The sequence below is a fragment of the Triticum dicoccoides genome, chromosome 2B (genome assembly GCF_002162155.2).
Source record: "Triticum dicoccoides isolate Atlit2015 ecotype Zavitan chromosome 2B, WEW_v2.0, whole genome shotgun sequence".
Lineage (NCBI taxonomy): Eukaryota > Viridiplantae > Streptophyta > Magnoliopsida > Poales > Poaceae > Triticum > Triticum dicoccoides.
In genome coordinates, this window is record NC_041383.1 from 708,373,227 (window position 1) to 708,400,716 (window position 27,490).

The 27,490-nt window shown below is 43.5% G+C and overlaps 2 pseudogenes; both read right to left on the minus strand.

Annotated features, from left to right (window-relative positions):
* Positions 1-4,763: 4,763 nt before the first annotated feature.
* LOC119368425 lies at positions 4,764-10,512 on the minus strand (annotated as a pseudogene).
* Positions 10,513-10,723: 211 nt separating this feature from the next.
* LOC119361219 lies at positions 10,724-18,340 on the minus strand (annotated as a pseudogene).
* Positions 18,341-27,490: the final 9,150 nt, after the last annotated feature.

Genomic DNA, 27,490 nt, shown 5'->3' on the forward strand with positions numbered 1-27,490 from the left:
CCGCCGCCCGCCGCCGTCGCGACCCGCCGCCCGAGGTGCCTCGTTTTCCGCGCCGCCGGTTTTTCTCGAAAACCGTTCGGTTTTTTCGTCAGTTTTTCGCCGGTTTTTTTAGTTTCCGTTTTTTTATTATGTTGGTTTTTTTCGGTTTAGGTTAGATAGCGAACTTTCGTTCGTTCGTTTTAACGAACGCGTTCATCGTTTAGATCCAGATAACGAACGTTCGTTCGTTAATCTGTTCGTTGTTTTTTTCTTTTTCTCGGATTTAATCCACGATTTTCTGATCGTGATTTCTGATCCGATTTTTGTTTTAGTATATCTTTTCGCTCGTTTATCGGAATCAGGCGATTCAAGCGCCTAGAGTTTCGTCTCGAAACCCTCTTTCCGAATAATCTACTCAGACCAGTTTTTGCTTCTCTAAAATTTGACTTAGGTCCAGATTAGTAATCAAAACTTGTTTCTTTCGCCGTTTGAGTTTTGTTTCTTCGATCAATTTGTTTCTTTTTGCAAACCGGAGTTTTTAAGTTGTACTTTCTGGTTAGACCTCTTATTTTGAGTTTTACCCGTGCATTAGATGAGTACTTATTGTATGCTTGTTTGTTTGTTTTCTTGCGATAGAGTACCCGGATTGCGCCGCTTGCTACTTCGAATCCCTAGGTTACGTGGATCATCAGCAAGGCAAGTAACACTTTGATCATATCCCTTATTACCCAGTTTTTATGCATTAGTTTCATCCTCCAAACATTGCATGATTAGGATCTTATTAAATTGTGGGTTTTGGGAAGTAGTTTGAGGTAGTACCTATTACCTGTTTTATTATCAAACCATTGGGAGTTACTTCTACGTTTGCTTATTATGCGATGCTATGTTCGTAGACGTGGATTGGGTTTGAGTGAATATCCATGACAAATGTGAGATTGTTAATTTAATGGTTTATTTAAGGTGGTAACATTAATACACATCTGGGTGGATTGAGGTACCTGGTTATTCCAGGATTGCCTGTCTAGGCACCTGGGTAGACCAGGATTGCCTGTTTTTTTATGGACCGTCACCCAGGCTCAAAGGGATCATGAGATTATTCATGCTAGAAACTTCCGTGTGCAGCCACATGCTATTATGGGCTCTAGCATAGTTGACTAAGTCGTGCGAACTCTTACAGTGGTAGACTAACAGATGTAGGGGATGTAGGTTGGTACGGTCTACCCATCGTAAGGTGCTAGCACTTCTGAAAGACTATGTCTCGGTCATCCGTTTCTCAAACACCATGTAGTGCGAGAATCTCAACGGAGGAGATTGAGTCATGTGGGGAAAAGTGCGCAACCTCTGCAGAGTGTACAAACTAATCATGATTAGCCGTGTCCCCGGTTATGGACGTTTTGAGTATCTAGTACCTGGATTTTCATGTGTATCTCAACATGTTACTTTAATTAATATTGTTGGGTTTTAATGATGATATTTAATTGGGATTGAGGATGCTGTCAACCATTCTCAATGTTTAACAACCACCATGATAGTAAAATAGATTTATTCCTTTGCAGTAGGGAAAAACTGGCTTTACGCAAAATTGTAACCATAGAACTATCCACCAAGCCATATATGCATGTAGTATAGCTTTACTCTTTTCATTACTTCTCTATGTGTTACTTTGCCAGCATATTCCATGTGCTGACCCGTTTTCGGGCTGCAACGTTAATGTTGCAGACTTTCCAGACGACGAGTAAGATGCTTTAGGATCGTGGTTCTATACTCAGTGATGACGTTGGAGTTGATGGACTCACTTATCTTCCAAGCCTTCCGTTGTTATCGTTATTAGATGGCCTTAAGCCATATTTATTGTAATAAGTTCTCTTTGAAGACACTCGATGTAATAAGTGTGTGATTGCTACTTTGTTATAAATCCTTCAAGTACTGTGCGTGTCAGCATTACTGATCCAGGGATGACACTGAAGCACAGAGATCAGACTGTTTGAGGTCTGGTCGCTACATGGGGACCGAAGAGCGAAGACCCCCGGCAAGACCCTTGCCAGCGACAACTGTGAGGCCCCCGACAAGACCCTTGCCGGGGAGAATTGTGGGGCCAGCGCCAGGCCCGCACCCGACAAGGCTTTTTCTCCACCTCACAGCCATTCCAGCGCGACGACCAGCTTGCCAAATAGGCAGGCGCCTGCGTGGCGGCATGTAGATCTTCGTGGAGGCTCTACCACCGCGCTAGCACAGCAGCAGCCAGCTAGCCTAGCGTTGCATGCCTCGTCAGCTGGATTGGTGCCAAGGTAGGGAGAGGCGGCGACGGACGGGACGGCTTCTGTTACCACCCACTATAAAGTAAGAGGCATTAAATGCGTTTGTCTTATGATGTCAGCGATAAGCTCGTACACTGTAGATACTTTCCACCTCCCGTGTGTCACTGTGGCGACCCCTTTGACATATAAAAGGAGGCCCGAGGCATAATGAGGGAGGATTTGGACTTTTTGGACTGGGCATGCACCGCAGCTAGTTCAAGAGCTCATGAACACAAGATATACACTCAAGCAGGACTAAAGTTTTACGCACCATTGTGGCCCGAACCTGGGTAAAAATCCCTCGCACTGATCACTAGACCTGCTCTTTACACAGCTCTCTCCCCGCCAACCATAGAAGGGATCCCTGTGATCCCATAGGTGTCGTTTCCCAGACAGTAATCTCTGCAATGTCCCAATTCTGGTGGGGATATGTTGACCAAAAGAACCATATGCACTGGTTTGCATGATGGAGAATGTGTATCCCAAAGAAACAAGGAGGTATGAGTTTCAAAGATTTGGAGAGTGTCAATCTGGCAATCTTGTCAAAACAATGTTGGAGGTTACTTTGTGCGCCAACTTCTTTATGCCCCCAATTCTTCGTGCTAAGTGTTTTCCCTCGGGTGTTCTATTAAATTGTGAACTGAAAAAGGGAAGCTCCTATACTTGGCAAAGCATTTGGGCAGGAATTCGAACTTTTAATAGATGACATATTTGGAGGGTGTGAGATGGTAATAAAACTGATATTTGGAATGATTGTTGGATCCCTAGCAGCCGAACTAAGAAGGTAATTAATGACAAGGAGAGGAAATATAGTAATTACAAAGGTTGCTGACCTAATTGATCATGAAATCTGTGTATAGGATGAAGCACTGGGTAGAGAACTATTTTGGCCGCTGACGCGGAAAGAATTCTGATATCCCGCAGGCCATTGTGATGATGGAGGATTTTGTGTCATGGCACTATAATAAGAATCAAATTTTCACCGTCAAGTCTGCTTATTATATTGAATGGGATAATCGGCATGGTCGAAAACTACGAATGACAAGGCCTAATAATTCTTCGTCGACGAACCCTATCCGGAGAGCTTTGTGGGCCTTGAAAACACCTGTTAAGGTGAAGATGCATTGTTGGCATGCTTTATATGGGGTGATTCCTTCCTATGGCGGCCTTGCAAATCGGCATATGCAGAATTTTAGCGAATGCCCTATATGTTCAGTGAAAGTATGAATCATGTCATCTTCAAATGTTGTAGAATAAAGGAAATTTGGTCATGCCTTCCAATGACGCAAATTATTGAAGACACTTGCTTTGAAGTGGCTGATGGAATTGGACCTCCCGAGCGACTGCTAATGGATGAGAATGCTGCACCGTATCTGGTAGGTGTTCGAAAGTGTGATCTTGTCGTTGTTGTTGCCTGGTATGCTTGGTGGGAGCGAAGGAAATGTACTCATGGGACAGCTTGCAAGCGCCGGTTAGATCGGCCCGGTCTATCTTTGTGCTGGCATTAAATTCTGCAGGAGTTAACAAATTGAGTAGTGCTCAGATTGTCAGACAAGGATGGATTAAACCACCTAAAGATTTTGTAAATCTGAATGTTGACGCTGCCTTCGACGAGGACACTGGCTCGGGATGGACATGCATTATCGTCCGGGATCATCATGTTGTTCCTGTCATACGAGGAAGCTGGAACCTCCCATTTGTTGATGATGCCTCCAGTGGCTGATCTAGTGGGGGTGCCATGCATCCCCTCCAAAATGCTAAACTTTTTTACCTAGTAGTAGTTAGTCTAATTCTATGTGTATTATAGGGTTAAAAATGCTAAATGATAATTTTTATGGTTATACGTGGTACTTTTATTTGTAAGTGATAAGGTTGGCACCCCCTGTAGTCAAACTCGAGGTCCGCCACTGGATGCCCCTACTGTTGAAGCTACCGCCCTTCAAGACGGTTTGGCTCTTGCTGGCAACGTAGGGTGCAATAGACTATTAGTTGAAAGTGATTGCATGGAAGTTGTGGAGGTCATGCACAATGGCGGAAACTCTCTAGACGTGGCGGCTGCTATATATGAAGAGTGTACTTTTCTTTGTCACGATTTCTCTGGTGTAATTTTTTCTCATTCCCCTAGGGAGGCCAATAGGGCTACTCATAATCTGGCAAAGTTTACCGAGGGTAACCATCAGTGGCTTGATGATCCTCCTGCTTTTGTTTGAGCTGCCTAAGAAACTGATATATCTTTAAATCCTGCTCAACAAAATCGGCCATGACGGATTTCCTCCAAAAAAAATTTAAGATATGTGGCATCCTGTACTTAAGCGAGTGACACAAGAAGAAATGTGCCTTAATTGGACCAAACTGCCGAACTTTCTTGTACCATTTCTGATCAACGATGCAGTAAAAAAGAGCTATCTAATGGCTTTCTTTCTAAAGAAATCACATATATATTGATATTTACCACGACAAGAAAAGCAATGAATGCCAATATTCAATAAAACAGCCATAAACATGATTCACCAAGTAATATGATCTGATAATAATTCAACAAAATAGTCACCAACACACACCTCCATCATCAACGTTATACTAGAACAAAAACAAAGGGCTATGCACAACCCTGTTGACGATATTTTGGGGCCAGGGCGAAGGGACTGATATCCAGCACGGCCCTATAGACATGCAGCTTGATGTTGTAGTCATCGTCCAGGAGCTCGAACACACACAAGTCCCTCTCTTCCAGATAGTTCTCCATGGCGAGCGCACCCCACCCGGCGCTGAACGCCGCACGGGGACACTCCCCGCTGGTGTACTCGTACCACACCTTCCATGGCTTCGCCTGTGGGTCCCACAGCGTCATCTTCCTGCTTTCTTTCGGGAGGAATTTTTCAACGAACATGTCTGGAATGATCTGCAGTGTCCCAGGTCGATCAGTAAGTGAGCAATGCAGTTTTAGAATATGTGTATCCATCCAGAGAAGAATTTGATCAATTACCATGAAGTACGACACATAGACATCGGTGTGCTTTATTTCCTTGATCACGAAGGGCCTCTTGGATTGGAACCTCTGTGCCCTTTCCATAGCGTATTCCTCGTCCCTTTGGGTTATTGGACGTCTCTGCGACTTTAATTCCGGCCTTCTCTGAACCTTGACGATAACTAAGTATAAAAGAAGATGCAAATTACTAAGATAGTTCAGTTCAAATTTTGTTTGTAATCAGCGTAGGAAGGAAGAAGATTTACCTCTACCAGGTTGGTTTTCACTATTGCTCTTATTGAACATCGGGAACTGAGCCTTCATACTAAGTTTTTTACCAAAAGATTTGTGTAATTTGGTTAAGTCCTTGCATACGGATTCTGGCGCGAATACACCTGTATGAACTATATGCGCGCAAGTTAGCTCAATGACATGACCATTGCTATCTTTTTTCGGCAGAGAAGACCATTGCTATCTAAATAGCAGACTCAAAACTGACACAGCATTTAAGCCATCTGAAACCAATTCTCGATCGGAGGCTTCAAGTTAATTACCTGCCAAACTGTGACTTGATGTCATTCCTTTAGAAGCTGATGAAGCAGCAGACCCTTTCCCCTCAGCCCTGGACTTCTTGGGTGGACGACGGACCAATTCTGCTTACATCAATATGCACACATGTACATTTTAGCACGATAATAGCACAGAAATCATTTTACAACACCAAGCCATCTCATAGCAATATATACGTAAAAAGTAGTACTAGTTATTTTGAAATCGATCATCGATCGGAGGGTTATTCTAGTTACCTGCCAAACTGTCACCTGATGCTGCTCCCTCGGACTCCGAATGGCCACATGGAGCTTGAGGCCTTTTCCCCTTCGCCTCCTTGGGCTTCCTGGGTGGACGACGCTTTGATTCTGCTTATAATTGGATTGATGTGCACAGAGACACAGGTTAGCTCGATAAAAAGAGCATAAGAATCAGTTTACAACATTAAACCGTTTCAAACCAATATATGTGTAAAAAGTAGTGGTAATAATAATTTTGAAATCAATCGATCAGTGTGGAAGGGTTCTTCTTAATTACTTGCTAAACTGTCACCTAATGCTTATATAGGAATCATTTTACGGTACAAGACCATTGCTATCTAGATAGCAGAATCAAAACTGACACAACATTTAAGCCATCCCAAACTAATACATACATGTGTGTGTGTGTGAAAGAAGTAATACTTTTTTACCCGCAAGAAAAAATCTACTTATTTTGAAATCAATTCTCGATCAGAGGCTTCCTCTTAATTACCTGCCAAACTGTCACACGTGATGCTGCTCCTTTAGAAGCTAAAGCAGTAGACCTTTTCCCTCCAGCCTTGGACTTCGTGGGTGAACGACGGACCAATTCTGCTTACATCGATGTGCACACATGTACATGTTAGCTCGATAACAAGACCACAGAAAAAAATTCAAAAAAAAAAAAACAAGACCACAGAAAACATTTTACAACACCAAGCCATCTCACACCAATATATATGTAAAAAGTAGTACTATCAATTATTTTGAAATCGATCATCTATCGGAGGGTTATTCTTGGTTACCTGCCAAACTATCACCTGATGGACCTTCAGGCCTTGTCTCCTCATTAGCCTTGGACTTCCTGGGTGGACGATGCCCCGATTCTGCTTATAATTCGTGTGCACAAAGACACAGTTAGCGATAAAAAGAGCATAAGAATCATTTTACAACATTAAACCATTTCAAACCAATATATATGTAAAAAGTAGAAGTGGTACTAATAACTTTGAAATCAATCGATCAGTGTGGGAGGGTTCTTCATAATTACTTGCTAAACTGTCACCTAATGCTTCTCCTTCACACTCCGAATCACCAGATAGAGCTTCATGCCTTTTCCCCTCCTTAGCCTTGGACTTCCTGGATCCGACCACTTCTGTCATGATATCATCAACCTTCCTGAACCTAGTTCTCTTCCCGACCGCAAAACCATTGTCGATCTTGTCTCGATCCTCATTCTGTTACTGCGATGGTGCGCTGCGCCATTCGCTGTCTTCCTCATTCTCCGGATTCTCGGATAATGCATCTTCTTCTTCCTCTTGTGGACCAGTGCCGTTAGCATCGACACTCATGTTGTCGAACCCTTCATATTCTTCTGAAGCATCTTCCTCTTCTCCTTCATTTTGTGGGGTACCATCTGCACCTGTGCCAATGTGAGAATCATCTTCTTGCGGGGCAGTACCATCTGCATTGGTGCCTGTGTGCCCATTCTCATCCTCTGCTGCCACAGCGGCGGCGCCCATGTGCCGCGGTTCAGCGAGAAACGCGTACGGCGCCTCACACGATGTTGGCAAGAATACCGTGACTGAGAACTGTGACTTCCCGTCGTAACGGAAAACCAGCAGGTAGCCATACACGATTCGATGGTCGCAGAGGAACGCCTTCCATCCACGTGCAAAGCATAGCTCCCCGGAGATTTTAGCCAGCTCTACGGGCCATAAATTTTCGCTTGGACCTCTCAGTGAAACCGCTCCTGTACAGTCTTCCAAGTATTTGTGGAAGTCTTCCGGAATTGTCTGCAACATATGTTATCATATTAATCAATGACTAAGTATGTCGAGCACAACCCAAAGCTAAAAAATAATATGAAAAGGTTGTGTGCTATGTCTTAGAAATGGCCGATGGATTTTACGTTCAGATGAATGTGTGGTGTTGCAGTTTTTCAGAATCTATGAAGCAAATGTTCTGAATCTATGAAATGTTTGTTATAGTGAAAAATGATATGTGCTGCATGCTATGAATACATAGCATTTAACTTGTCACCACTTAAGGACGATCATACATCAGTGGTGACATGGTCAGTGACGAGCAACAACAAAGCGACTGACGGTGTCGTAAGGCACTCCACTGATGGGTCCTATCCCACGAGTGATGGATGAGTCTCCACTAACAACAGATTAGTGATGAGCCTGGCACCCATCAAAAGTGATCAATTCTGTCCCTTTAGTAGTGACGAGTTTGATAGTAGTGTTGGAGATTGATTTCAAGAGTTCGGTAATAGTTAACGGTGTAAATAATCAATCTGAACTAATTCAACGGTTGGGTCCAAACCCCTATCCAAACAAGCATATATTGTCTCGGTCACTCTCACTTGGCATTATACTTTTGGGAAATTTTACATGTGTCTCTTTCCTTTACAATCTACAAAACTTTAAATACGAGTAATATCAACTTTCATGAACTAGTTTACATATTGGATATAATACTCATATATGTTGCGGATATGTTATCTCTCTTTTTTTTCTTTCCAAAGTCAGACCACATAGTATAGTCCATGTTTGAAAAATATCAATGACCAATCGAACAAGAATTGTGATGAAATATGTACCGTTTTAACTTTGTCAAATTAGTAAGCACCATTCCTAAAGTGAACCGCAAACGAAAAATGAACCTTCACAACAATCATGCAAATATGATAGATAAAAATGGAGGACCAAAAATGGGTTACTCTCTTTAATTGCTGTTATGAATCAAGAACACCTACCACTTGTTCCATATATGAGCTGGTTATGAGCGACCTAAAGAATCGCGGGCAATTTTTTTTGTCATTCTGCTCCTTCGACTTCTCCTCCTCTTCATCATTCTCCTTATCCTCCTTTCTTTTCTTATGTGCCTTCATCTTCTTCTCATTTTCTTCCCTTTTCCTGCGATCATCCTTCTCCTTCTCCTTCTCATTATCCTTGTCATTACCCCTCCTTCTCTCTTTCTCCTCCTTATACTTAGCCATCTTCATCTCCTCCTTTTTCTTATCACCTTCTTCTTTGTTTCGTTTCTTTTTCTCTTTCACATTCACATTTTCACCTCCCCCTTTTACTTTCACATTCTGCTTATCATCTATCATGCCCATAGTGCTATATTGCTTTTGATGGTGTACCATGATTGGACCTTTACATATGTCACACACTTCTGTCTCTGCAATACAACAGGAGATATATATGCATATATTAGTACAACACTTTTGGCAAAGGTAACAATGATATATATATATTACTACTCAAGTTTTACTCGAGAGCTGAATATACATAAAACACAAGTTTGTTTGCAATGGATATTCCTAACTACATTAGTTATTTTCAAGAACACTCCTACAGACTTCTTTGTTACCAAACTAACAACCAACATAAATATAATTACCATATAAGCTCTTGAGGGAAGGAAAAAGAATAAAATGTATCCCATATTTATATTTGAATGTTGGACACACAAGCAGTGGCACAGCTACAAAGGAAATACAGGGTGGCCGACCTCACAGGAGAATAAAAAAGTCGCTCGCCGCCGCAGCTGCCACCTGGGCATGGCCGTGCCCACACTGCCACAGCAAGAGAGATGGGTCGCCCTTGGCACTACTTCACGCTGCTACTAAGCTGATCTATTCGGCTAGACCTCCGCTCCACCTCTTGCTGAGTGGCGCGAGGTGAGGGCTGTGCTAGAAGTACGTAGAAAGGCTGAGGCGGGCCACGTCACACTTTTGCCCCAACGAAGCTCCGGCAGCGCACACAAGTACACAAGTACATGAACGCATAATTTTGTGTTGCAGCATATATACTTGCATATATGTATATATCAATATCGCTGGGCAATGCGTTTTGATACCCTGTCTGACCTATCCAGTAACAGATGCCACCCCTTTTTTTATCCTTTTAGAGCATTTGCCAAATTAACGTATTTATTTTTCTTGAAGAGATTTACAAATTCGATCATTCTGTTGTGCAAATTCGGTAAACCAAGAAGCATGCATATATGGATGATTCAAATTTGCACCATCCTTGTCTTGAGACAAGAAAAGTATGGCCTAACTAGCAACACAACGACTATCACTGGAGAAGAGGTAGCATAAAACGGAATGCATCATTAGGAATATACGCCCAGGGCGACAGAAGAAGGAAGTCAATCTTGTCAACCGGCTAAAACCTGTAATTATATCCCACAAGTTGAATCTACGCTAAACTAAAACATTTAGGAACAACGAACACCATTTATTGGGGTGGAAAGAACAAAATCACGACGCACACCATGGATTTGTAGAACGCCAAGGCGATTGAAAAGCTAAAGATTTTGTTGATCTAGCATAGATCAGGTATACCGTAGTAGGGCTTACCAAGCGCGTAGCAGTGAACCAATTGCGATCTCGATGGATCAGAATACAGGCCTCTCCAAGGGGCGTTCGATCGATTCAAATTCGAAGGAGAGGACGGGAGAAGATCTCGATGTGGATTTAGATGGAGGTTTGTTGCTTGTGAGGACGGGAGAAGATCTCGATGAGATTTAGATGGGTTGGGGCGGCGGCCCGGCGGCTGGATGGAACTTTCAAATATTTCGGGATTGTACATATTATATATATATAAAGGGAATTCGGGGCAAGGGAAAAACCCTAGGTCACGGCGAACAACGGAAACACATAATTCCAAACGTTATGTTTTGACAACGACAATCTTAACACGTCTGCCACTTTCAGGCACACAATCACTCGTCTGTGGCTGGGTTTGAGGCGATGACGCAGGGGTGATCTCCAGCACGGCCACGTAGACGTGCAGCTTGATGTTATAGTCATGGTCCAGGAGCTCTTAGACGCACACGTCCCACCTCTCTAGGTTGTTCTCCATGACGAGCGCGCCCCACCCGGTGCTGAACGCCGGCACTCGCCGCTGGTGTACTCGTCCCACACCTTTCATGGTTTCGCCTGCGGGTCCCACAATGTCATCTTCCTGCTGTCCTTCGGGGGAAACTTTCGATGAACATGTTCGGGATGATCTAAAGTGTCCCAAGTCGATCAGTAAGCGAGCAATGGAGTCAAATAGTAGTACATATGAGTACTGTCAACAAGTAATACAGAGAGTAAAAAAAAAGGGAAACTACAAGCTTGGCTTTGAACATGTGCATTGTGACTCAGGAGGAAGACATTAGTTACCATGAAGTATGAGGCGTAGACATCGGTGTGCTTCAGTTCCTTGACGGCGGAGGGCCTCTCGGATTTGAACCTCCGCGTCTTCTCCATGGTGTCTTCCTTCTCCCTTTGAGTCACTGGACGCCTCTGCGACGTTTATCCCGGGATTGTAATAGTAATTCAGGAAAAAAAAACTCTCCCGCGTCTGGCGACACGGGGGGCGATCCCTGCGCGCCGCCGACTCCCCTTCTTCCTCCTTCTCGTCGCACAGCCGCCAGAGGCGCCACCTGTAAAGCCCGGGCTGCCTCCAAGGAAGGTGGCTGTGGGGCAGACCCCCGGGCAATCCCCGCCCAGCTCTCCCAACCTTGTGATTGGTGGCGGCAGCACAACGGACCTCCCCGATTTGCGTGCGTCGGCGGCGTGATGCAGCGGCGGATCTTAGTGGGCGTCCGGCAGTAGCCAGCGGCGTCGAGGAGCTCGGGTACGTGGCGGTGGCACGGCTGCGGCGGCTGAGGCGGGCGACCTAGATCTAGGCGCGGCGAGGACGCTCCTGCCTTCGTGGCCGCCCTCGTCGAGGGAGTTGCGGCACCGATGTTGGATGGCGCGGTGTTCGGTGGCGACGTTGATATGAGAGTGGGTCCGCTCCATCCCCAAGATAGGCGTGTGCAGGGTGCCAAAAGGGTTGGACTTTTCCAATTTCGCCCACCGTTGAGGGATGTTCTATCGCCAGGGTTGCCTTGACGTCATCCTTGCCTCCTGTCTAGTGGCGGTGCGCTACCGGGGAGCTCGCCTTTGCCCGGAGGTGCAAGGTGGGCGGTGGAGGCTAGAGCTGGCTAGACCGGGGGGTGAGTGTGGTCTCGGGAGTTGTCCAGGGGTTGGGAAGGTGGCGCCTTCCCGCCCATCTCTTTTGTCATCTTGGTTGCAAGTGTGGGGCGAGGGTGGAGTTGGAGCCATGGATGCCGGGGCGGCGGCCTTGGTGGTGGGAGCAGCGGTGCTTAGGGGCGGGGCTCGTGGCTCGGGTGTTGACTAGGTGACATGGCCATGTGGGCGGCGTGGTAGCCAGAGTCCGGTGGTCGGTAGGGTTGGCGCGGCGGCCGTAGCCTGTTGTACTATGTTTTGAAGGAGAAGTGCTTGCCGGGGTGGAAGCCTGCTGTGGCTCTGCTAGGACGACGGCGGCGGCTATGGGCGTCATTTACTTGTTGAAGGCGTTGTCGTGGCTACTCTTCATCCTTCATGTTGCTTCCAGGGAAAGCTTGATCCTTGGACCAGGCGGTGGCGACGCTCCAATGTCTTGCCCTTCTTGATGGCGCGCCCTTGAAGTACCCGGCTCGTCGTGAACGACTTCATCTCTTCGCGGTGACTCGTTCATGGTTGAGAGCTCCGACTTCTCCAAGTTGCTTCCTTGTATAGTGTGCTTCGAGTTTTCGGGGTTGTGTAGTTGTCCTTAACACCCTTGTATCTAGCCTTGTGCGCGTGTATTGCTGGTTTGTGTTGTATGGCTTGGTTTGCATGACATTGCTTTATATATAAAGCGTGGCGTGAGCCTTTTTTTGGTGAGACTTTTATCCCAGCCTTCCCGTAAACTTGATTAGAACTAGTATAAAAAGATGCAGAGTTATATTAAGATAGTTCACTTCAAGTTTATTCGAATTAGTACTAGCAGTATAATAGAAGAGTACGCTTACAGGAGGAAGGAAGGAAGGAAGAAAATAAGTTTACACTACTAGGGAAACCCTATACACAGAACTTTAGCAGTAGCGTGGGTCAGAAAAGCACGCTGGTGCTAATTAGCATTAGCGCGCCTGAGGTAACCGCGTTGCAGATAAAGATCTAGCAGTAGCGCGTCTTGCTGTACACACGTTACCACTAAAATTCCCACGGCTTAGCCCATAGGCTACACATAGTAGTAACGATCTATGACGAACCGCGCTACCGCTACGTTGTTTGTAGCAGCGCGTTTTAATATAAACTCGTTGCTGCTAAAGGTTATAAAATTAAATGGAAAGAGAATGGAAAGGTAATTGAAAATGAAAGAAATAGAATAAGGTGAAAGGAAACAAATAAAATGTGAAGAAAACTAAATGGAAAAGGGAAAAAAGAGAAAGGAGTAGCAGTAGCGTGTATCAGAGAACGCGCTGTAGCTAAGATAGCAGCAACGCTTTTCCCGAAACATGCTACTGCTACTTCTGACTTAACCACGGGGTTCGTCCTTCCCCACGCCACTTTCCCCCAAATCCAACTCTCTCCACTCTCGCCGCCGCCGTCGCCCGTCGGCCGCCGCGCGCTCTCCGCACCCTCTACGCCGCCCCGACCCCCGCCCCCGACCTCAACGCCGCCCCGGACGCCGCCCCGACCTCGACGCCGCCCTACCCCTCCCTCGTCGCAGTCACCCGAGGTGAGCACGCCCGCTCCTCCCTCTCCCCTACCTCTGCCTAGGGTTTCTTTATATTTTAGTTGCATATTAAGTTTATTTTTATTTATAGTAAGTTTATTTTAGTTGCATATTAAGAACTAGGTACTAATTAGGTAGTAGAATATTTTTATTTATATTAAGTTTATTTTTAGTAAGAACTAGTTGAATTAATAGAACTAGTTAGTAAGAACTTGTTTCTATTTTTTAGTTAAAGCAATTTTTCCCGCCTCGACGTGGACAATGCCTATCCCGCATCCTCGTCGTCGAGTCGGCGGAGGACGACACCTGCTTGACCAGATCAGCCATGTCTGGGACTGGGCTCCGCCGAGGTGGTACTGGGAGGCGCTACCTACCGGGGGCGCAGGTTGGTGAGGAGCCAGCCTGTCGTTGACCCGAACCTTCTTTGGTGGCGGTCGCGTCGGCCAGTGACGATCGAGAGGCTCGAGGACTCCGCGGAGGTGGTGCGTCACCGTGTCAGTGAGGAGGACGCGCACGTCTGTCGCTACTTGTTTGCGTTGTAGCACATGCCGTTCTCCAATACCTGGCAGGTTCTCCGGGGATCTGACTGGAGCTATGATCCCGTGATGGTTCCTTCTCTGTGGGTGTCCACCACCCGCACCGATACCTGTCGTGTGCTAGGGTTTTAGTTGTATTGGTGATGTTATATGTATGACACTATTCGTGATGTATTAGTGATAATATTCGACGATGTACGGACGTATGAGATGATTTACTTTTGCTTATTGAATGCATGCTAATTTGAGTCCTATAAGATATTTTGAAATGTATATCTTGTGTTGCTCAATATCCAAGTGGCCCGTCATGTTTGCAGGTTACACCTCCGAGTGGCCTATGTTTTGCCGGAGTGTTGATTCATTTCCGTTCCGGCAAATTTCAGGCGCTCGATATGTGCTATTTTAGCAAAGGTCATGCCAGATTTTTCCGTGAATTTTGGCATGACTTGTGCCAGAATATGTAGGAAATATCGAGTGCCCCAAATTTGTGTATTGAGTATCTTGATAGTTGTCTTCGATCGATTTTCAATTAATGTTTTAACTATGAACATAGGAAATGTCTGACGACGAAAAGGATTTCGGTATTTGCAAATACTGCGAAGACGAGCGTGGCCTGTGCGACGGAATCTTCCTAGATGATGATAGGCACTTCAGCATCAAGTTGGACGAGAACTTCGAAGTGGATACAGTAAGTCACAGCGACAAGTCTTTTTTCGTAATTAAGCATGACATCTGCTTCATTTGCTTCCACTTATATTTTTTTTACTATTCTATTAGCATATCCCCTGCCATGCAAGAGTTTTTGTATTGAATAAGATAGGTTTTAGTCATAGTATGGAGGAAAATAAAGTTTACTTGAAGACCGAGCATGGTTATATTTTCCATGCAAAATTGTACAATTCAGACGACTACACCTATTTTGGATGCAAAACATGGCGAGCACTATGCAAGACTTATGCATTTGAGGCTGATATGGTTATCACCTTTGATATTCGTCCGGAAGATGATATTGAAGGTAATACCGACATCTGGGTCGATGTGCAGACGCCTCCAGTTATACCATTATGTAAGTTTCTCAACCATATTTATGTCTTTGATCGATATTGTTTATTCAAAAATAGTTGACAACTAATTTGTATTGTCAGCTTATTTCGGTGCAAGCAAACATGTCCAGCGCTTAGTAGACAGAACCGTATACTGTCCTGGGGCTGAACTCAACTGCGAGGAGCTCAGTCATTATGTTTCATGGCTTGAGGATCTTGATACTGTCAAGACAAATTTTCTTCCTGCATTTAGAAATGTTAGTACTGAAAATGTGCGACCAATAGTGTTCGTAATGAACTACAATCACATCTATTTAGGAAGGATGGTAAGATTTTTACTATTTGTCATCAGTGCATCTTTTCCATACATTATTTTTGAAACTAAACTTCATTGCTAAGTATGTTAACATACGATGTTCTTCAACAGGGACTCCCGATGAATGTTGTGCCTTATGGGATCGAGACTAAATGTACCATGAGTATTATCAGCTTACGGCCAAGATATCCTACAGATTACTTTAGTGCATTCAAGATTAGCGACGGATGCTTAATAGTGCAAGACTGGACCAAATATGTGATGGGGGAGCGCAGAGAAGTACTAGGGGGCAGCAAACAGATGTGCTACCCACGATTAGGAGACAGGTTCATCTGCATGTTCCAGCTTGATCAAGGAGGAGAGCTATACATGTTTTATGTTATTTTACCTAAGAGAGAGCAGCAGGAGTGATCAGCTAGCTAGAAATGAGTTTCAGGATGATGATGTGCTACACTATATTACTATGATGATAAAATAGCTAGTGTTGGTGGTAATGACTATAATGATTATTATTAGCTAGTGTTAGTGGTGATTAAATAAATACTGTTTTTTTTAGACAGAAATAAATAATGTTGGTGGTAATGACTATGGGGATGATTAAATAGCTTGTGCTGGCGGATTAGATTCAAGTGGAGGCAACATGTGGTGCACATCGAAAGTACTACTAGTCCAAACTAGATCAAGTTTGGATTAGTAGTATACTTTTGACATGCACCACATATTGCCTCCACTTGAACCTAATCCACCTTCATTTGACACACTGTTATGGACATAATGATGTAAACCTCATAACTGGTATTGTATCAATATTTGTACGATGGCGCATAAATACACTAAAAATGAAAAAATAAAAAAAAAGTACTAGTAGCGATGGACAGAAAACACGCTGCAAGTAGTTACCTTAGCAGCAGCGTGGTACCAAACAAACGATGCAGCTATTTGTCCTAGCAGTAGCGCGGGCAGGCACGCGCTGCTGCTAAGCAATAGCTGTAGTGCCTTATTAGTAGCGCGCCCTCCCGTGCTACTAGTGAGCACAAAACCCGCGCTACTGCTAGGGTTTTCCCTAGTAGGTTAACCCCTGCCAGGTTGGTTTTCACCATTTCTCTTGTTGAACATCGGAAATTGATTTTGCTTACTATGACTTTTACCAAAAGATTTCTGCCACGTGGGTAAGTCCGTCCACACGGATTCTGGTGCGAATACACTAGTATAAACTTTATGCGGGCAAAGTTGATTAGCTCGATGACAAGAGGATATAGATATGAACCATTTTATAGTATAAGACCGCTATATCTAGCTATCAGAGTTAAGATTGTGTGCGTGTGTGGGTGGGTGCGCGCGTAAAACAAGTAGGACTACTCATTTGGAATTCGATTATCCATCTGAGGCTTCTTAGGTACTAGCCAAATTGTCACTTGATGCTGCTCCTTCAGACGCTTTTTTGAGGGAAACTCTTTTAGATGCTGAAGCAACAGACCTGGTATAAACAATTAAAGGAGCAGCGGATCTTTTGCCCTCAACCTTGTACTCTTTGGATGGACGACTGGCCAACTCTGCTTACAATGGATGTGCATACAGGTTAGGTAGATAACAAGAGCCTATGAATCATTTAACAACATTTAGCCAACACAATAGCTAATATGAAATCAATCCATCAGACAGCTATTCTTAATTAATTACCTGCCAAATTGCCACTTGATGCTGCTGCCTTAGAAGATGAATCACCAGATGGAGACCATATCACCTCAGCCTTGGACTTCTTGGGTGGACGATGCTCTCATTCTTCTTACCGTTCAATGTGCACATAGACAAGGGTTAGCACGATAACAAGAGTATAAGAATCATTTTACAAAATCAAGCCATCTCATACCAATATATAAAGTACTACATGTACTAATTATTTCCAAGCTATCAGTCATTGCTCAATTGGCATTATATTTTGCGGAAATGTTACATATGTCTCTTTTAATTATAGTCTACATTTTTTTGTAAAATACAAAAATATCAACATTCATGAAGTAGTTTATATTCTAGATATGGTATCTTGTTTATCCTTCTCAACGGCAGAAAACATTGCATAGTGCATGTTTGAAACATATCAATCACTAATTGAACAAAGAATCTATTGGGTGAAATAGATATATCTATCGTTTTAAATCTATCAAATTTGAGAGCACAGTTCCTAAAATTGAACCACAATGGAAAAGATAACCTTCACAGCAATCATGCAAAATATGGTATGTAAAACTGGAATAGCTAAAATGAGTTAGTCCCTTTTGTTTGTTGGTGATCAAGAAAGCCTACCACGTGTCCATAAATGAATGGGATGTCAATGCCCTAAAGAAGTGGGGGAATTTTTTTGTCATTCTGATATTTCTCATGCCTTTTCTTTGACCCCTCTTCCTCTTTATCAATCTCCTTCATTCCCTTCTTCTCATTTATCTCCTTTGTTCCTCCTCTTTCTCTTTTTGAATTTATCTCTACTCCTCTCTTCTTTCCCATTCTCATTCTCCTCCTTTCTTTCCTTATGTGACTTCACATTCTTGTCGTTTCCCTTTCATTTCCTCTGATCCTCCCTCTCCTTCTCCTTATCATCCTTCTTATCAACCACTCTTGATTTCTTATCTTTCTCCTCCTTGTACTTAGCCATCTTCCTCTTCGAGGAATTTTGCTTCTCCTCTGTTTTCTTATCACCTTAATATTTATTTTGCTTCCTTTTCACTTTTGTATTAACATCTTCCTCATCCTCTCCCTTTACCTCGACATTTTGCTTATTATCCACCATGCCCATAGTGTTATACTGTTTCTCATGACATACCATGATTGGTCCTTTACTAATGGCTGGTACTTCTCCCTTTGCAATACAATATGAGATATATGATACATTAGAGTAATACTTTGCAATGGTAATAGTGGCATATAATACCACTCAAGTTTCACTCGTGAGTGAATCTACGTATGATACACTTTCCAAGTTTGGATTTTTGTTACGACTATTCAATTATTATTCCAAATTGTATTAGTTATATTCAAAAACACTCCTACAAGGCCCTTTTGTTTTAGATCTAACAACCAGCATAATATAACTTCCATATAAGCTCTTTATGGAAAAAAGTAGAACACTATTTATGTCATATTTATATTCTATTGGACAGACATGTACACATCATACAACAATGCTAGGAATATATATAGAGTGGCCACATGCATAATATTTTGGGGAGGTACACTTGCACATTTGTATATATTCATCTAGCCAGGCTATTCGGTTGTGATACCTTACCGGATTTATCCACTAATAGACCATCATGTGCTGCCCATGTTTATCCTTCTCAAGAATTTGCCAAAAAAAATGTCTTGACGAGGTTTACAAATTCGAAGATTCCGTTATGAAAATTTAGTAAACCAAGAAACATGCACATATTGTGTTCATATGTTACCATTCTTGTCTTGTGACAAGAAAGGTATGGCCCAACAAGTAAACCAACCGTTATCACAGGAGAAAATGTTGCACTATACTAATCTGCTATATTAAAAATAATGAAATAATGTTTTTTTCCTAGTGGGGGTTCTCTCTTCCATATATATTGGGCATTAGATAATTCTTCCCACATGGCCAAATTTCCAATGCGACGATGTCAACACCAACACCATTATTGTGTGTTCCGCAAGAATCTACACCCCTCTCAAAGTGAGAAGACGAATACATCAACTTATCAACAAAACCTCTAGTTATATCCCATATACTAATCTATGCTCAATTAAGATATTTACAAACAATGAACATGGATACACCCGTCCTTGTGTTGAAAATAACAAAAGCATGATGCATAGTAGATTTATTTAATAATAAGACGAGACATGATCATACCAATGGCCCAAAGATCTGACTACGCTAGCATAGATTAGATATACTTTTAGGCTTACCAAGCGTCATGGATCAATTTAAATCTTGATGGATATGAATATCAGACCTCTTCAAGGTGCATTTGATTCAATGGAGAAGACGAGAGTAGAGATCGATGTGGTTTGAATGAAGGCCATCATGGTTGGTTGCCGCAGCGGCGGCTTGGTGGACTTTGCAAGATTTTTGGGTTATAAAGGGGGTCAGAAAGGGGAAAACCCTAGGTTTTGAAAGGGGTGGGACTTGGGAGAAGAAAGGAAAGTCCATGCTTAATTTTTCCAGGCCCATCATCATCGGTGGAACAATATCAATCTCGATAGACCCAATTCCAGGCCCGCCAGTTTTCTTTCACATGTCAATGGTAAGACTTCTACTGAGGGTCTATTTTAGGCCACTTGGTTGAGGGTGTTCCGTAGAGGGTCGATAGTATTTCTTATTTAAATCATAAGGCCAAATAAGTTGATTTACGTTCATCTAGTATGTATTTTTTTAATTTTGACTATTGGTTGCTAATGATGATGCTTCTCCTTAGCCATAGTTCCTAAAGATAAATTTGGAAAAATCACACACTTTAAAAGTAAAGATGGGTATTTTTGAAAATGAAGATTCTATGGCATGCATTTAAATTCTAAGTTGGCATACTCTGCCTTGACCTGCACAATAACACTGCTAATAGATGTACTCTACCTTAGCCTCCACAATAATATTGCATTAATGTACTATTTAGAAGGAATACAGAAAATTACATTTGCTCAGAGAATAGTTTTAACTGCCTTCTTAACATCAATATTTTAGTGGCATAGTATGCCTCACTCCAAGAAGAATGTACCATTGCAAACCCTTATGCTTGAATTTTATATTTAATCATTTTTCCTCGAAGTGCATTCAACACCCCTATATCTTTCCTCAAGTGATGGGTGTCACTGGACTTCGACAATTACATTCCTGATGTGGTACTTTCTCTATGATTCTTTGGTAATTTACATATTGTTAGATGTATATTCCGGTTGTAAAATGCCAATGATTGTAGTGTTGGAACTCTGCTCACCTGTACGGTCACGCCTGGATCAGTATTGTGCGCATCCTACCAAGATGTGGATCTGCATGTCAAGGGCGGTGTGTGGTGTGGTTGGACAGGGTATAGCAGGATACAGGTTCTTGCCGGTGATGAAAGGACGAAGGAGAGCGTAAAGGTGTTGGTGTTGGTTGTCGTGTCGATGGTGCAAATGACGGGATAGTGGCATTTGATGTGGTTGAGTACACCCTGTAGCCGGTAATGAGGACAAACGAGAAGATCTAGGTGCAGCTGAAGCCGAACAAGTATTACCTAAGCTACCTCCACATTGCCTGGAACCTAAACTAGAGGACCTATTCATTCATTTATTTTCTTGATTTCATGACTGTTCAACAAGTTTTATGGATAATCTTCTTTATGAGCAAGGTTTTCCAGTTTTAGTCCTTAACACACAAGTTGTATTGCATTATGAAATGAGTATACCTATTATTGTTTATGTGATCAGTAGAATTTTTATAAATACTATGTATGATCTAAACAATGGATGAAAATCAGTTTTAGTTGACATAATATTTGAAGTTATGGCGAAATTGTACAACATCCAATATAGTTCATAAATTTGCTCGATTGTTATCATTTATATTATTCATGACATGAGTTGCACGTGCACACTTACTAGTATTAAATAATATTCAAAATATAGTACACGCATATACTCTACTTCCGTGGTACCGTGCTGGGGGTCGGTTGTTTCCCTGTATTTTTTGCCTTGTTCCACTTGTTTTCGATTTTGTTCTAGAAAAAAAGTATTTTTTTTCTTCTATTTGGAGTTAAACTTGTAAGTTTTAGCTGTGATGGTTGCACTCTGTTGTGGTTTTTGCAGAAGGCAGGGGCTGGTGGAAGAAAATATGCAAGAGGTATGAGGAAGAGGAACTACTAAATTATCCACTCACGCCATGCACAAGAGCATACTTCTAGAGAACTATAATGATATGTTTGAATTAGTAACTCAGGCCATGCACAAAATTCATCGTATATTTGAATAAGGTGCATCTTATTTTTAAATAAGATCATTCTATATTAAATAATGTTCACAATACATATTAAATGATACGCTTTTGTAAAACACGATGAACGTTTCAATATATGATGCAATGAACATCTTTCTAATTATACGATGGATGAACATTTTCTTAATATGGTATAACCCCTTTTTAGCGCTTCGGAGTGGCCGGCCGAAAAAGGAAATATTTTATCCTCCAATCTGTAAATGGAAATAGTTTTCCCCCCTATTCCATATTAGTAAAAGTGAATATGTATGAACAGATTTTTTTGCAAAGCACCCATGTGAACAAGTCTTAAATTGAGTTTTCAATTTTTAAAAAAACCATAACTTTCAAACCGCACACAGAAAGTGAGATCTGTTTTCACCATTGGAACTCTCGCGACGTACTCTTCAAAAATAAATCTCGCATGGATATGTTTCGATGAATTTATTTTGTGCAATTCAGTCCCTGTTTTGTGTAACTGTATAATAGACGATGTGCAACAATTGTCAGTGGATGTGCAACTTTTCACCTACCCCGTGGACATGCTATTTTCATTGATGGCACCTCCACCCCCAAACTAACTCCTTCCAGTTGATGTGCATCTTTGTTTCTGCCCGTGGATGTGCTTCCACTATTTGCTGCATTAGCCAACTACCTACCGGTGCATGTGCACCTTCGGATACTGCCACGGCCAACTGTCTAATAGTAATGTGCAATTTTTTCCTTGTATCCCCGTGAATGTGTAGTTTCCCTGCTAGCACCTAGGCCAAACCACCCCTTCTAGTGAGATGTACAACTTTAGCATCATGTCTATATGGAATTTTTCACTACCCTCATGAATGTGGAGTTTTCACCATCCAACTATCTTACATGTGAGATGTGCAACTTCGTATGTTGACCATGCCAACTGCCTAGCAACTTGCGTAACTTTGTCTGTTGCCCCCGCTAACTGAAAGTACATATCTACAACAAGGGAGGGGAAGGATTTGCACATCGACTAATAGGCAGTTAGCGTGAATAACAGACTAAGTTGCACATAGCACTAGTAGGGGGTGGGGTAGGATGTGCCAAGAATGAAAAACTACACATCCATGAGTAGGGACGAGGGTTGCACATCAACTACTAGGTTGTTGGCCGGGGCAGTAGACTAGGGATGTGTTTGGTTGCCTGCATATGGCCCAGCCTGGCCCGCGCGGGAAGAACTTGGCCCGTTTGATTGCCTGCGTTTACTGTGCGGCCCGCATCGCACGAAACTTAAAGCACGTCCAGGCCAGGTCCAGGGGAAACGCTTGAATCGGCAGTAGCTCGCGAGCCTATCTCAGGAGAGGCAGGGGAGGGTGACGTGCTTCTCTCCTCGTGCGAGCAGGGAGATGGCGCGAGCTCGCCCACGTCGCCGAGAAATAGGCGGGAGGATTTCGGCTCACCTCCCGCCGAGTCCATCCCTATTTAGCCCCTCCCTCACCGCCCCAACTCCCGCCACCATTCTCTCTCCGTTCGAGCTTTCCCGCCGATGCGCATCGACACGGACGAGCAGGTAAGCGGTGCATCTTCATTGGCCAGCGGTCCACGACGTCGGCGCTCCTTCACCGGTCGGCATTGATCTTCCACGCCCGTCCCCCCTCATCCTCGAGCTGCAGCCATGGCCTCTGTGAGTTCAATCCCCCTTTCTCTCTGTTCCTTCTAGCTAGATCTGAGCTGCAGCTAGGGTTTGATCTAGATGCATAGTTGATTAGTGGTCTGATCTGTGAGTTGATATGGTTGATTGCTATGCTGCGGTTGCCATTAGTGGTAGGGCTAGATGTTCAAGCATTTGGTAGGCTAGATTAGTAGTAGAGTTTGAAGTTGAACCTTGTGCTTGTGTTGATTCATGCTTAGATCTGTGATTTGTAGCTATTGGTGGTCTATTTGTAGCATGTTGTTTGTTGTAGATGTATGTTCGTGCTCATAGATTGTCCGGTATACTTAGTATGATAGTGATGAAGCATGTGCTTGCTATGATAGTGATGAACCATGTACATGTATGCTCCTGCTTTCATGGATTGTCCGGTATGTAGTGTGCTATGCTTATTGTAAATGTGTGCTATGATTGTAGGACATGACCACGCAGACGCAAGATCTTAGTCAGGCCCTTGTCCTGTCCGACAGCCAGTTTGCTCCATTGTTTGTCGAGGACTCGCAACCTATGTTCGATAGGGCACCTAATTCAGAGGTGTTCGCGTCTGATTCCCTCTATGTGGCAGTAGTGCTTGTTGAGCCAACTCCTACTGCTGCTGCTGCTGCCGCTGCTCTCAAGGTAGTAGCAGCAAAGGCAAAGAAGGATGGTAGGTCGAATAACATGAAGTGGCAGCCGTTCATGTCCACGTTCTTGTTGAACAAGATGTGTGAGCTCATCTCTAGTGGGGTTAGGACTGACAAGGGCTTCAAGGAGATGCACTTGAACACCGTTGCGAAGTAGCTGTTCGAGTTCTGTGGGCAGGAGGTGTCTGCCACCCAGGTGTACAACCACCTGAGGAAGTGGAGAGGTCGATGGATCCTAGTTTCCAAGCTGAGAGACCTTAGCGGCGCCTCATGGGATGAGAACACTTGCTCCATGATACGTCTCCAACGTATCTATAATTTTTGATTGTTCCATGCTATTATATTACCCGTTTTGGATGTTTATGGGCTTTACTTTACACATTTATATCATTTTTGGGACTAACCAACTAACCGGAGGCCCAGCCCGTATTGCTGTTTTTTTGCCGATATTAGTGTTTCGAAGAAAAGAAATATAAAATGGAGTCCAAACGGAATGAAACCTTTGGGAGCGTGGTTTTTGGAATGAACGTGATCCAGAGGACTTGGAGTGCAAGTCAAGAAGCAGTCGAGGCGGCCATGAGGGTGGAGGGCGCGCCCACCCCTACTAGGCGTGCCCCCTATCTCGTGGGCACCTCGGGTGTCCACCGACCTACTTCTTCCTCCTATATATACCCACGTACCCCGATAACATCAAAGGCGACCACGAAAAACTATTTGCACCACCGTAACCTTCTGTATCCGCGAGATCCCATCTTGGAGCCTTCGTCGGCGCTCCGCCGGAGGGGGAATCAACCATAGAGGGCTTCTACATCAACACCATAGCCCCTCCGATGAGTTGTGAGTAGTTCACCACAGACCTTCGGGTCCATAGTTATTAGCTAGATTGCTTCTTCTCTCTTTTTGGATCTTAATACCATGTTCTCCTTGCTCTTCGTGGAGATCTATTCGATGTAACTCTTTTTGCGGTGTGTTTGTCGAGATCCGATGAATTGTGGGTTTATGATCAAGTTTATCTATGAGAAATATTTGAATCTCCTCTGAATTCTTTTATGTGTGATTAAGTTATCTTTGCAAGTCTATTTGAATTATCAGATTGGTTTGGCCTACTAGATTGATCTTTCTTGCAATGGGAGAAGTGCTTAGCTTTGGGTTCAATCTTGCGGTGTCCTTTCCCAGTGACAGCAGGGGCAGCAAGGCACGTATTGTATTGTTGCCATCGAGGATAAAAAGATTGGGTTTATATCATATTGCATGAGTTTATCCCTCTACATCATGTCATCTTTCTAAAAGCGTTACTCTGTTCTTATGAACTTAATACTCTAGATGCATGGTGGATAGCGGTTGATGTGTGGAGTAATAGTAGTACATGCAGGCAGGAGTCGGTCTACTTGTCACGGACGTGATACATATATACATGATCATGCCTAGATAATCTCATAATTATTCGCTTTTCTATCAATTGCTCGACGGTAATTTGTTCACCCACCGTAATACTTATGCTATCTTGAGAGAAGCCACTAGTGAAACATATGGCCCCCGGGTCTATCTCTTATCATATAAGCTTTCAATCTACTTTTATTTGCATCTTTACTTTTCCAATCTATATCATAAAATACCAAAAATATATTTATCTTATCATATTATCTGTATCAGATCTCACTTTTGCAAGTGGCCATGAAGGGATTGACAACCCCTTTATTGCGTTGGTTGCGAGTTCTTTGTTTGTTTGTGTAGGTGCGTGGGACTTTTGAGGAGCCTCCTACTGGATTGATACCTTGGTTCTCAAAAATTGAGAGAAATACTTACGCTAATATTGTTGCATCACCCTTTCCTCTTAAAGGAAAACCAATGCAAGCTCAAGATGTAGCACTCCATAGTTCTGGAGGCAGAGCACTACGCCGCCCATGTCGCAGTTAGCTCACAACCCTCTTCCTTTTCATACTGTCCACCATTGCCTACTCCTAATTGCAACTAACAACACTTGTGTTTCATTCTTAGGACCACCCAAGGGACGCCGAGTTCCTCAACACACCCATCCAGAACTACAGCCAGATGCAACACATCTTCTCCTTTGGGCTGGCAACTGGGAAGCATGCATGCCATGCACTCGGGGGAGCCTCTTGCTTCTCCCATGCCAGATTTCCCTGGGACCCCGGACGTCAAGGTCCTTGATGGCCCTGACAAGCCCTTCGTGAAGCCCTTCGACAAGCCATTTGACACCGTCCATGATAGGAAGAGGAAGAGAGGAGGCCTGATGGAGGAGGAGATCAATGTCTTTTGCAGCATGACTGAGGCGGTGAAGGAGGTGGCAATAGCGATCAGGGAGTGCAAGCCTGATACTTCTCCAACGTATCTACTTTTCCTAATGCTTTTCCTCTTGTTTTGGACTCTAATTTGCATGATTTGAATGAAACTAACCCTGGACTGACGTTGTTTTTAGTAGAACTACCATGGTGTTGTTTTTGTGTAGAAATAAAAGTTCTTGGAATGGAACAAAACTTTGCGAGGATTTTTTATACAATAAAAGAGAATTTCTGGAGCCAGGATGGACCTGAGGGGAGCACCTGGGTGGGCACAACCCACCAGGATGCGCCAGCCCCCCCAGGCGCGCCCAGGTGGGTGCTGCCCACCTGGTGGCCCAGCTGACCTCCAAACCGATGCTATAAAATCCCATATTTCTAGAAAAAACCAGGGAGAAAGAATTATCACGTTTCACGAGACGGAGCCGCCGCCAAGCCCTGTTCTTCCTCGGGAGGGCAGATTTGCAGTCCGTTTGGGGCTCCGGAGAGGGGGATCTTCGATCTTCATCATCACCAACACATCTCCATCACCAATTCCATGATGTTCCCCACCGGGAGTGAGTAATTCCTTCGTAGGCTCGCTGGTCGGTGAGGATTTGGATGAGATTCATCATGTAATCGAGTTAGTTTTGTTAGGGCCTGATCCCTAGTATCCACTATGTTCTGAGATTGATGCTGCTATGACTTTGCCATGCTTAATGCTTGTCACTTTGGGCCCGGGTGCCATGATTTCAGATCTGAACCGTTTATGGTATCACCTTTATATCCATGTTCCAGATCCGATCTTGCAAGTTATAGCCACCTAGTACGTGTTATGATCCGGCAACCCCGGAGTGGCAGAAAGCGGGACCACTCCTGGTGATGACCGTAGTTTGAGGAGTTCATGTATTCACCGTGTGTTAATGCTTTGTTCCGGCTCTCTATTAAAAGGAGGCCTTAATATCCCTTAGTTTCCGATAGGACCCCGCTGCCACGGGAGGGTAGGACAAAAGATGTCATGCAAGTTCTTTCCATAAGCACGTATGACTATTTACGGAATATATGCCTACATTATATTTATGAACTGGAGCTAGTGCTGTATCGCCCTAGGTTATAATTGTCTCATGATGAATATCATCCAACGAGTCACCGATCCAATGCCTGCGAATTTATCTTATATTGTTCTTGCTAAGTTACTACTATTGCTACTGCTATCGTTACTGCTACAATACCACGGCTATCACTGTTACTGTTACCGTTACTACTGCTGCTATCATCAAAACTATCATACTACCGTCCTACTAATCACTTTGCTGCAGATAGCTAATATCCAGGTGTTGTTGAATTAACAACTCAGCTGCTAATACCTTCAAATATTCTTTGGCTCCCCTTGTGTCGAATCTAGAAATTTGGGTTGAATACTCTACCCTCGTAAACTGTTGCGATCCCCTATACTTGTGGG